Here is a 13,725-nt window from a genome sequence, read left to right as displayed (position 1 = left end):
ATAAGTTATATTACTACATGCATGACAATTTAGCTTTGGTATTATGAGTTATTAATTTCACATTTCCCAAGATCTTTTTATCACATGAAGTTGCACATGCATATGACATGATTATAGTGTTAGGGATCTTACTGAATACACACAGAATTCAGGTGATGGAATATTGATGTGAGCTATTCTAATTCCAGTTCTGTTGTTCAGAGATATTGATGAGATAGCAAGAATGACACTGTAAGTATGTTAATGCTCATATTAAATTACAGATTTATATCTATGTCTATAAATATCTGTTCTGGTAAATCTTTCAATTACTCATTTACTGAGCTGATGTTGTCAATGAAAAAGAAATACATTATTATTCCATAAACATTTCTATGGTGCTTTGATGTCAAGTTTATAGTCCTAACAATTTGCAACACTTCGTTAAAATACAGAGGAAGTTATAGTATAGGCAATGGAGGTGACCCTAACAAAAATACTATTTACACTTATATAGGATGCATTGCAGTTAAATCAGCTCTGTGGATTAGCTGGATTGCTGAATCCAGTTCTGATCTATGTAGATTTCCTTTGGAACTTGAAGTTCAGCAGTAGCAGTCTGTTGGAAGAGAAAAGAACTCATTTTTCTTTAGATTTCATCAATCACAGTAGCCCCGAGTACTAGAAAGCACTGGAGAAGAATACATGCAGCCATGCTGAGAAATCATAGTGAGTACCTCCTGCATTAGCATTACCTGTGGCATTCAAGCAGGCAGGGTGTATCCCCTGAGGGGGGGGAATTTGACTCTGAGGCAGTGGAACCCCAGAGTGTGTACAGTTACTAACCTTCCTGATAACCTTACATACTCTGCATTGGAAAAATACAAAGGCATGGAGCTTGCTGGGGGGCTTAAAATACCACTTCGCAAAAGATTCCATAGATAACATGGGCAGCTTCATGAATTTTTATGAAATGACTACATCCAAGAAGCCAGCTTCCACATATAGCAACAGGATAGATTTTATCTGAGAGTTCTTCCCTAAGAAAAGTACTGTGTGTTCAAAAACCAAACAAACCAAAAAGATAGCCAGACATAGGTCATTATATGGGTAAATCCAAGGAAGTACCACGGAATAAATTTCTAATAAATTTTAACTGGGCTCCACCAGCATCCCATGAAACTCAGAGCCCTTGCTTTCAATCTAGAGTGGGATGTGACAAAGTATATCATGATTTGAGGAGGAATTTGGGGACCAAGACTGTTGTTGACACACTTCACTCTCCTTTCCCAGCTTGACCTCCAGAGCAATGCATTTGCTTCCATGTGCACTTAGACAAAGAACAAATCTCTGGTTCTGTACAGAGAAGAAGACCTGTTCTAGTTGTCCTCCTGTGATCAGCTTATTTTACTTGCCTCAATGTCTGATGACATCCCATTTCCCTGCAGACAATGTGATATCTGTCTTTTTTATGGCAATCCATCCAAAGATGAGTGCCTTAGCTGGTTCTCTGGCGAGAATTTGTGACTCCAGTCCCAAAAGATACTGATTCTAAATGATTAGTGGATGTCAAGATGCTTACATATGAAATATACTTCCTTTATTACATAATAGGTAACCAATTTAAAAATATAGCAAAAAATAAGCCTCCCAATAACAATTATATATGTAATATACCTATCTATAACAATCCTGTTTGTGAAAATACGGGAGACTTCGATGAAATAGAGACTTGAAAATATTTATGAAATATACAAATACAATATTATAAAATAATAATTCATGAATTATTACAATCTAAACTACATTCCCATGAAAATTATAATGTGGTTTTCCTTACAGCATAGAAAAAAACTAAAGTTTTACTAGAAGATACATGAAATTATATATTGAAGTTACAAATAGAAATAATTAAAATAAGGCTTTTCATACTCTAGAAAATATATCAAATGTCTACATTTCTTATAAACCGTGTTGGGCACAGTTTCTCACATTTTTACATTCACGAAAAGCACCTGAGGAGCTAAGAAACATCCCAGAGTTTAAGGCTCCATATACAGTCTCTAAATCTGGACTTCCAGATGGTGCCAGTCCCATACACCTACATAGACTCAATTCTCCTGGACAATTCAAAAAATGAAGATAATATAAATTTTGCTCTCAACCATCTTGGTGGCTCCACTCCCAGAATAGCCCCTAGAAGGAGACAGGCAAAAAAATTATAAGTTATACAAAGATAAAATGGGGCAGTGAAACTTTTCTAATCTCAAGAACATTGATTATGAGATTCTTGGAGTAGCAGAGGACACAAAACAAATATGTAGCCATGTGGTTAATAAGGTACATTAACCTGATTTTGCAATTAACATCCTTTCCTGTATAGAGATATTTATTTGAAATATATTGAATGTGCTTATACAAACTCACATACTTTTTTTCCATTTTTCTAATCTCTCTCTCTCCTCTCTCTCTCTCTCTCTCTCTCTCTCTCTCTCTCTCTCTGTCTCTCTGTCTCTGTCTCTCTCTCTGTGTGTCTCTCTCTGTGTCTCTCTGTCTCTCTCTCTCTCTAATTCTATTCATTGGGACATTAAAAGGTGTAATTTGAGTTCTCTGTTTACATATATCTCCAAGCACTTCTGCTTATTTACTTTCATTTTTTATTACTTCTCATATATTAGTGCCTTGAGAAATATATGAATTCTCAACTACAATGCCAGAATTTCCTTTGCTTTTAATTAACTGTCATCTAAGATATTAACTCACTATCATCAACTACCATAATAGCTGAACACAGTACTTCCCAAGTAATAAAAAACAATTTGGCAACCCAAATATTGTTAGGCATGGGTTTTATTTCACCAATTACAACTCCTTTGTCAAACATCTATTTCTGGAAATATTTACATTATGATCCATAACAGTAGCATAATTATAATTATTAAGGAGCAATGAAAATCATTTTATGGTTGGTGGCCACCATGACATGAGGAACTGTATTAAAGTGTCAAGGCATTTGGAAGGTTGAGAACCACTGCTCTAGGGCAATCTTGCATGCAGCTCACCATTGTAGATCGAAAGGGTTAAACTAGTTTAATGTTTATCTTTCTTCTTTGATAGAATGCAGAATATCTTCCAGTACCATGAACACTGGTTGGTAGGAGTGAATATTCTAGGTAGGTACCAGCTTAACCTATTCATGTTTGATGAGTTGTGTAGGTATTGTCTGCCACGATATGAACTTATCATAATTTTATAGAGAGTAACCAACAGCCTTGGTAGTAGACTAGGTTGATTTGGGGTTGCTTCCTTTGGCCAATGACTCAATTATATGAACCCATTTCCAGAACTTGAAGCTTCATTTGGTGATAAGAAATGTACACTTGGGGCAGTCTGTCTTGTTATTTGGAGATTTTATTTAAAGCACCTTCATATATTCATATATTTTAGGAAGCTTCTACTGTATTAGGTTTCCATACAACTCCTCAAATAAATAGTCCTTAGTTTTAGCTGACCCTCTCCAGTATTCCATCTGTCATCTCCCCTCCTCCCTCCCCATCCCCCATTGATTCTTCCTTCCAGTTCCCTCCCATACCACTCATCTCCCATCCCAAACTACCTATTCTCTTTCCCCTTCCTAGGGAGAACTCATACCACTCCTCCAGTCCTCCCCCTTTCTTTATAACCTCTGTAGTTATATAGATCATGGCCTGCTTATCAAAGACTTAAAAACCAATATCCACATATAAGCAAGTTAATGGTACATATTTTATAGTTCACAATTAATGGAAATTGAGAAAACTTAAATGTTGGCAATTAATTTGTGATTGACCTTGGTATGTAGATAAACTGCAGCCTTTATTTTAATCTTTCAAGACAATGAACTTTTATGTACATAAAAGACATAAATAAAATTTAAGAACTCCATGTAATAGCACAGATTATTTCTTAGTATCATAAGACTTTTGATAGTACATATAGGTCTTCTAGAATGATAAACGCATAAAGACACTGACAAAGATAAAAATAATTGGATGTTATAGTATGGATAATATTACTACTTAAGAATAAACTATGTAATTTTTCTCAAATACTATCAGAAAAATTTAATTTCTAAAGAATCCTCATTAACTAATTGAGAAGCTAAATTGTCAGGTAAGCTTTTCACTTTGATAAAGAAAATCTCTCAATATGTATCAAGAAGCAAAAAAAAAAAAAACCAAACAAAGCCCTTTCATTGCTAGCCTCACCCTTTTCCTTTTAGGAATAAGAAGGAAAGTGGTTTGCAAAAATAAGTATAGCCAAGCACTTTTCATAAGCAAGCAGTAGCCTATGGCCTGAGATATCCATAGTATCTAAGCTGGTTAAACATTTAAGACGCCAAATGACACTAAGAAGTATGTAGTAGAGCAGCCAAAAAGTCAATGATTGGGAGGTGAACCAAGAATTCATCTAACAGAAGCACCCATCAAAGAGTGTGGTATGATGCAAAGGAGCAGCCTTAGCTTGGGCGAGGGTCCTGAGGAAGGAAATCGTGTTCAGAAGCTGTGGATAAAACCATCCAGAGTCAGTGGTGGATGCAAGCCGACAGCTCTGTGTTCTGCTTGATATAGCCCTGTGCTCAAGAGTTCTTTGCCACAGTCTTTGAGCTCTTCTGAAGGTCATAGTATTACCATTTTACTGAGAAACATCAGATGCATTCTCCATCGAGCTGTTTCTGTTTATCATGGAGTTATTAACCTTGGCAGGGAGAACATTCTCTAAAGGAGAAACATCAAGTAAAATACATACATTGTTACACAAACAAGCTGTCCACCTACAGCAACTGTCAGCACTCGAGAAGACCTATGTCCTGTGGGCTCTGCTCCAGAGACAGGGACCATGTCACACTGTCCCATCTATGGCTATGGGGGACCTGGCAGTCTGCATCAGTGCAGACACCCATCATTCTATTTTACATATAGGTAGCATGAGTTTGACCCCACGGATCAGAGCTTCTAGCCATAAACTGCCTCCCTATTGTCAGAAATGGCTGGGCTGGGAAAATAGATTAGCCAATAAGAATTCGTGCTGCTCTAGTATGAGGACCTAAGCTAGAATTCCTTGGGACACAATATCGAAAACCTGGCTTACTGTTTGTCATTCTTTAGGTTGTGAGGGATGTAGATAAAGGAATCACGGGTTTGCTGACTATCAGGTTAGCATCAGGTTTAATAAGAGGCTTTTTCTCAAAGGAATAGGTGGGGAGAAATTGCAGAACACTCAAGACCCTTATCTGGCTTCTGATTGCATGAGAATGTACACCCCTACAGACCTGTGCACTCCCCCCCACACTACATGTACCAACACACACACACACACACACACACACACACACCACAAGAAATTGAATGATGACATATAAGTAATAAAAAAGAGTTTTAGGCACAATAGTTTCTATAGGATCTTGTGGCGTTACAGAGAAGGGGACAAAGTTTAAAGACACTGAAGTGTATGTATATGAGAAAATTTGGAGAATATATTTTCTAGTTAATAATTGATTTTAACATGAAAATTTTGTGTGTTTTCCTCTTTAATGTTACATCATTATAAAATTAATCTAGGTATGCTTTCTCAGAGAAATGGAGTAAAGTATGGGAGAAGGAAGACATACACACACATAAACACACACACACACTCACACAGGTGTCAGATGAATAGCACACAGGTTATGAGCACTATAAAGGGAGTGATAAGAGTGAGTGGCAAACCTCAATCTACTATGGTATATCTTTAGTCATCCCAACCAGCATGGGACTGGCCCAGAGATTTTCATGAGGAAACGGCATCTATGAGGAAGATGGACACAGGTAGATTGAGAAGTAGAAAAATGTTGTTCCAAGTCAAGGAAGAGCTGGCAGATATGACTTGCTAAGAAATGGGAGGACTTCACAATGACAAGAATCTTAAAAGCATGTAAGATTTATGCAAAGGCTAAACTGGGGTTAATGAAATAAGCAAAAGTGTATATTAAAAAGACATGACAAAGAAGTTGACTGGATTTCAATGGCCCTGGAGAGTCAGGGAGGAATTTGTACAGAGAAATAATAGAACAGTTCAATTACCTTTAATTAAGGTATAAAGGGTAGAACTTAATATTTCTTGGGCTAAATATTGATAAACACTAACTCTTTAATCTTTACCATAATCCCAGGACACAAACATTATTATTCTCTCCCTCTCAGTATGGAAAGCAAATCCTTTAGAGGATTTTTCCAACGCCCACACAGCTAGAATGTAGCTGGGACAAAGTTGGAACCTACATTTATCTAACCTGGAGAAAGCAGTACAACAGAGGTCAATATTAGGTCAGGCAATATGAAATTGCTGAAAATGCCTATTTCAATAGCTGAATCTATCATGTCTTATAAAAATACCAACACCTCCTGAAATCAAATTTCAATTGAAAATTGAACTGCCAGGTGCATATATCTCAGAAGATGAAGCGGTCGCTTGAGTTTCCCAACCTGACCTATTTTGGCAGTAGTCTCATCTCTGTAGATTTTAACCCAAAGTTCTTTGGCTTAGTTCTCATTTATCTCTACCTCTGTCACTCCAAGTCTTTTTTTCTCTTCCTGTCTTGCTCCCTGCAATTCCCTATCAGTCAGAAGACTTCTGACCTACATCTTCTGCCTTTCTGCTATGTGTTCTTAGTTTGCTTTTTACAGAGAGAAAGAGAGGAAAACACTGATCGCAGAGCACATCTTAAGAGACTGGTCCTTGGTACCCAGAGGCTTCTATAGATCTCCTGTTTCACTTTCTAGAGCTCTCAGGTGTAACTGCTTCTCAAAATGCCAGCATCCACTGAAATGCTCTGCATCTAAGCTCATGTAGATATACTCGGAGATCTGAGTCCAAGGCAGCTTGTTTTCTGAATCCTACTTTTCCTCTTGAGCAAGACAATCAATCATATTATGCACAGGTGCTATTACACTTTGACCTCAATCTTTGAGTCTTGTTTGATATTCTAAGCAGGGATGCTTAAATTGCCCAGTCTAGTGGATAGCAATGGGATTCAAGCCTAGTGTTTCACCTGATAGCAACTCTTGACAACTATGTCAATAACCTCACTCTTGTCTCCCTCATTATCATTCTTTGTTTACCTGTCTCTTACCCCCGCTAACAATTTCTTCACTAGAAATAGTCTGCATAAGTAGTTTGCAAGCCTTTCTGAATCAAACACTGATTTTACTATTAAACTTTATGTGTGTTCACCTTTAAACAATAAAATTAAGAAACAAATATAAAGAAGTTAATAAAAATTACTAAGTCCAAAACCTGTCACTATTTCAAAAATCTCTCCATGAAGATTTACAGAGAAATGAATGACTATATACACAACAAATTATCACATAGGTTTTGAATAGGTAATTAGCTCAGTGAAGATGTAAGAAGATAAGCAGAATAAACATAGTATTAAATTTAAATTCTGCATTCAGTAGAAAATAATCACAAGAGAAACTGAAGAATTTAGTAATGAAGTGGAAGTTTCTGGCTGTGTCACACAATAAAAACTCATGTAATGTTTTGCCAAGGCAAGACCCATGGGAGGACAGATGATGTTTGGAGAGAGTATAAATAGGACTCAACAGACAGTAAAGGGGGGCTTGCATAGCCAGCCTTGAAGCATATTGTTGGTCTTAAGTTTTCGTTGATCTTCACATTGTTAAGAGAGGCTTGGCTTAGAACTCATTGTGGACTCCCAGATGGCTCTGGCTGCTTCTGCTGACTCATGCTGATTTAGTGGAGACCTGGTTATTTCTCTGGGCTGTACCCCCACTGCTGATTAATGTTTGCTATCCTGACGCTACTGAACTGTACTGCTTGTATCCTGACAATGGAGATTGGAATTGTCCCAAGGAGCTACTTCTAAACAGGTCCACATGCCCCTGTCTTATTTACCATTGTTTTCTCCCGTACCTTTGGATGGTGAGCTAAAAGGGGCATCCAAGATTTTGAGAACACTCATTAGAGTAGGTTTTGAAAATCTAAGCCTACATAGTAAAATTTAGATGTATATAATTTCTTATTTTATTATACTACTGATTTGTATGTTTGTGTATATATGTGGGGACACATGTTCTATGCCACACATATTGAGGGCAGAGAACAACTTACAGGAATCAGTTTCCTCCTTCTATCATGTGGGTCCCAGGGATCAAACTCACGTTGTCAGGCAACAAGTGCCTACACCCACTGAGATGGATCTTATCCCCTAGTATTTCTTTTTATGATAGGGTCTCCCACTCTATTTCAGGCTGGACTAGAACTCACTTTATAGACCAAGTGCTCTTAACTTGAAGCAATCCTCCTATTTCAACCTCCCAAATGCTTAAATTACAGGCATACATCAACATACCCTGCTTAAACATATGGTTTTAATTTTAACATAAAATTTCCCTTTTCATCTGTGTATGAGACACATAGTCAAGGAACAACATTAAATATGTAATTATGACTTATTTTCAACCACATGGTTCAGTTTTAGGCAAAGTAATTGACCTGCTTTTGAATATGAGAAAATGATCAAGCCTGCTTATTATTCAGTCTTTAATTCCTATCAGGAATATTTATAACCTTTTTTATAATTGTAATTCTCTCAATTATCCATTATAAATTCTATAGTTAAATAGGTACAACAATAACCACCATACATTTTTACTATATTAGATTGCAATATTACCCTGGACTCATAGTTTCTATAGTCCATGTGTTCAGAAGTAATTTCAGTGATGCTAGGCTCCCATCTTTTGCACTACAGAGAACCCTGAAGGGACTTACTATTTCCTCCACTTTTCTGCACCACACTTTACCTACCTGTGACCACAGCATATTCTGCCAAAACTACCTTGACCATGTTTCAAGTAGTGACACAGGTACATTCCCCAAGTCTATCCTTGAGAAGGTGTCTAGATGTAAGATATATACTAGACTATTGGGCAAATATAAACAGAGTTTGCATGAGTAGAGTGATAAATTCAATGTATACAAATGAGGCCACCCAGATTGTTAAGAAAGTTTAGGGTAGGACTGACAAAGATGTTCCACTCTAACTATTGGATATATCTAAATACACACACCTATGTATATAGATATGTAGGTATGTGTATATTATGTATATACAGATATATGCTTGTGTATGTGTGTGTAAATGTATACCCACATACTTACACTCACACAAACCTCACATAAACTCAAAAAAATCTTTAAAATTTTGACATAAGGTATATTGGTCTCCAATTATATATAGTCTTTGTAGGTGCCACTGATATGAAGTTCTAATATGATGATTTCAGAAGCTATTTGCTTATTTACAAAACAAATAAAGAGAAAATTGTCCTGACTTTTGGGATGTCTCTTTCTAGAATACTGCTAATTATTTGCTGAGGAAAATGTTAAACCACCTGCTATTATTTTCTTCATAGAAGGTGACTTTTACTTTCTACTGCAATATCTAAAATTGGTGCATTTTCTCCTTGAAATCAATAATGTATACAAAGCATGTCTTCTTAATAATTTTATGGCAACCTTTAAATTTTTATCTACTTTGTTTTCAATTCTTTTTATTATTATGAAATATGATGTTCTAGAAATGCCAACACATTTTTCTGTGTTTTCAAGTGTGTGTATCTCAAAATAATTTCTCAGTTTTATCCTTTCAGTTTTATACAGGTGAATTTTGATCTCTTATTATTTCATGGGCTTTGTAAATGATCCTTACATCCCATTTGGATGTTTTATATCCTAGTATTAGTCTCTTGATTTTTTTAAATTTGTTTCTGTTTGGTTGTTGTTGTTCTCTTGTTGTTGTTAATTAAGTTCTTTCTTCTACAATTTAAGATGAGAATGTAGAAACCTTTACTTTGGTTATTTTCTTTTCTTTAACTGAACATTCTAAAATTTCTATTCTATATTTTGTCCTTCCTAAGAGAAGTGTGGGGAAGGACTGCTATGTTGCATGGTCCTCCCTCTTCCTCTTCCCCCTAGCCCTTTACCTTAGGCTGAATGTTCCGTCTCGGTAGTGAACTGGAGCAATGGTAAGCTCACTCAATTTGTTTTCTTCTCTTGAGATCACTCTGCTAAACTGCCTGTGGACTGAGGCTGGGAAAAGTCACCTCATACATTCTGCCAGGGTTGGCTGTTTAAGGTAGAAAAGTCAATCTGATCCCTGTTGCTTCTCTTTGTCCTAAAGCAGATTTCTTAGCCTACATTTGAGTAGAGCTGAAAAGGCATTTGCTTTAGATCAACCTACTCAGTAGAAATGGTAACCATGGGCAAAAGTAGGGGCAAGAAGACATAACAACTTGGAGCCCTTTTTAAGGAATGGTGAAAGATGAGGCTGGGACTGTGGAGACCCCCTAATTGGATGACCTGTCATTTATAGCCCTGCTCCACCCCTATACCACTCAGTACTCAGTTGTGCCATGTAACCTTTCCCTACACTGTCCTCACTTTCAAAACACTAAATACAGGCTGTAAAAATCAAACTCAAAGGACACGTAGGAGAGCTTGCCTAAAGGAAGTATGATTCCTTACTTCCCTGGCATTTGGTGGCAAAGGGAACTCATGCATTTGATATCAGATTTCAGAACTGAACAGAAGAGAAGCTTTGGGGTCCTTTCCTTTATCATACTGCACAGGTTAGCTTATCCCAGGGAGTTGTTTCTCCTTTTCTGACATCATATCCTTGGATCACACAAAATACCAAGCCATTGCCATTGTGATTATATCATCAGTATAGCCATGCTTTGGAGCCATTTATAGTATTAGAATGACATAAGAACCTCGTTTGAGTATAATTCATCTTCCAAGGCCATTATCCCCTTGATTAACTAAATGAGAATTTCCATTAGAAATTTCTTGGTTTTTAACAAGTCACGTTCCATAGAATGTTTCACAATAAGCCGTCATACTGACACTATCCTCTACATTTTGGATCTGCTTGTGTTTTTAGAAGTTCAATAGGATGACTGGTTCTCAAGACAACAGTGCTGCATTGAAAATAAACTAGAACACAGCTTGTCTTTTTGTGTTCCATCTGCTCAACCATGTCTATTAAACTCTAGGAACATTGCCCACTGTGCTTTAAAAATGCCACGTTGGACTACTGAAATTAAGAAGAATGTTATTTCTTTCACTGTGGTTATTGACATTTTAGCATCAAAACATGAATGTCTAGTTGCAGTCAAAGAAACACTGTCTATAGCCTGTGTGAGACTTGATATTTGTACTGGATTCCCAAGCTTGACCTTCTGGAGCCAGTTTCTATCTGAATGAAATATGACTTAAAATAATGTAATCAGCAGTGATCTCAATTTGACTAACCTAGAGAGCAATTGCTTAGAGAAATCATAGCCAGTGATATCCCAGTGAGGCTGGTTAGAAACACAGCTTATTAAGAGTTTCAACAGCAGCTTGCTTGAGATAAATCACATGGTGATCACTGTGATTAAATGTGAGTCCTACACTTGGCTGCCAACTTCTGGATGATGTTTAACACATTTTAACAGATGCATACACGGACCATGTATGCATTTATCCTGAATCACTATAAATAAATAACGAAGCACTTGGGACTGGGCAGGAAAAAAAAACATGGAGAATAGAATAGTTCTACATTTTACTTTATGCTCACTGTTAATTTCATGAAGTAATAATATCCAGGTATTCTTGACAGACAGCAATCTGTCAGGCAGATGTTGTAATAAAACAGTGTCCAAAAGCATCAGGACTAGAAGGTTCTATCATTTTTTTTCTCATCTAAATTTCTCTCTCCAGGAATCAAAGACAAGCAGCTGAACAAGAGAAGTCCTCAGCTGCCCGTAGTTCCTTGTGAAGGGTTGAGGCCTTGTTGTCTTTTCCTCCATCCACTTTGACAAAACCATTGGTGTCATTCTGTGTCAGCTTACATTGGGGCAGTCATGTTGTTGACGTATTATTGGCCTTACTTCTGACATTCCTAGAAGACAATCTTACAGCAAAATCACTGATCTCCTGACTCGTGTTTATTTACGTTTTTATTGATTCTTTGTGTGTTTCACATCATTAATCCCAGTCCCATCCATCTCCCTGTCCCCTCATATCTACCCTTTGCTCTTGCAACCTTCTCCCAAAATAGAAACACACAAACAACAAACAACAACAAAGACATAGAAAACATCTCATTGTGGAAGCTGTATTATGCCCACCAGATCTCCCTTATCCTACCCCACCACCAGGGTGATATCTCCAGCACTACTCTGACTAGAACACCCAGTGTAGCCATCAGCAGGAGGCAGAGTCAGTTCTCATGTTCTCATGCCTCCAGAGCCAGCTCCTCCTTGCTGGACCCACTTGCAAGGTTCAGGACACACTTTCTAAAGTACTACAGCCAGTGAGAGGCTGGCCCAGCTCTCCTATTCTCATACTCTCCATGATGGTTCTTCTGTGTCTTTGCCATTAGAACCAGCTCTGCTGCATTTCCCAGGCAAAGTGGAGTGCCTACTTTCTTGAGTACTATATCTAGTAATGGGGTAGGGATAGCTCTCCGGAGCTCATAAACCTGTGGGCAGCTTTTTCGAATGCCAGAAGATGCCCGGCGGGGGGGCGGGAGGGACACACCACTATACCCATGCCACCCCTGGCAGATGAATAGTGGGGTCAGCTCTCCCACACTCATGCCTTTGGGGCTGGCTCACCCACATCCCTGGCAACAGGGTTAGTTCTGTGTCGCCTGGGTGAGATGCAAGACCTGCTCTCCTGAGTGCTGTCAGAGGTGAACATGAGGCCAGCTCTCCAGAGTGCCACATCCAATGAGGGACAGGTCCAATTCTGTACATCCTCTGGATATCCAGATGACCTCCTGCTGCTGCCCCCACCAGCAGGGGACATCCCCATATTTTCTGGGGGTAATATGAGCCAGGGACATCAACATCAACCCCTGACATTGCATATCTACAGACTCAGACATGACCCTCAGCAGAAGCTTGGACTGGGACAGCACCATGACCCCAGGTAGCACGGATAGCCACTCACAAAATGTCAGTCCTCTCTACCCTCAAGTCTCCAGTTCCACCATTCATCATAATGCTCAAACTGCTCCATTTCTCTTTCCCTCCTATCTGACCACCACATATTCACACACTGAGGTGTTTCTAGCTGCTGGCTGGCTACATAGTTTGAAGGTCCCTGGGTGACATCCTCTATCCACAATACGTGGCATGTCGGCAAGCAGGTGACTGTGGCCCAATTGTGCCAAGCACTGGAGGGCAAATCTGTGGGTGGCATGGTAGTCTGCTGATCTCGTTCTGTCTTCCTCCTTCACCACTGTGCTGCCTGGGTTTGATTTTATTTGATTTGAGTTTATTTGATTTTATATTTATGTGTCCTATGCATAAAACAACTTTAGCCATCAAGCCAGATATCAAACTAGGATGAACAAAGGACTTTACCTGCTGTGCCCCGACTGACATAAGAGCAACATCACCAACAAGGTGTTTTCTTTGCCCACTGCCAAGGGGACTATCTTCTGACTCTTACAGGCTTTCTATTTCTTCTTCCATAATGTTCCCTGGGGCTTAAATGTAGGAGAGTTTTTTAGATGTATTCATTGGGACAAGGCTCCATAGCTCTGCATTCTGATTTTTCAGTTGGTTATGATTTTCTGTACTAGTCTAAGAAAAAATATATACTTCATTGTTTTACAACAATCTTTCTTTATGTTCTGATTCG

General features: G+C 38.2%; 1 non-coding gene across 1 annotated transcript; it reads right to left on the bottom strand.

Moving 5' to 3' along the window:
* Positions 1-13,372: 13,372 nt before the first annotated feature.
* On the bottom strand, positions 13,373-13,515 carry LOC115488225. Its single transcript, XR_003950737.1, has one exon. It is a non-coding gene; the product is annotated as a small nucleolar RNA SNORA48 (small nucleolar RNA).
* Between the last annotated feature and the right edge of the window lie 210 nt (positions 13,516-13,725).

Source organism: Mus musculus, chromosome 13, assembly GCF_000001635.26.
Source record: "Mus musculus strain C57BL/6J chromosome 13, GRCm38.p6 C57BL/6J".
NCBI classification, from domain to species: domain Eukaryota; kingdom Metazoa; phylum Chordata; class Mammalia; order Rodentia; family Muridae; genus Mus; species Mus musculus.
This window is presented reverse-complemented; position numbering and strand designations above follow the sequence as displayed.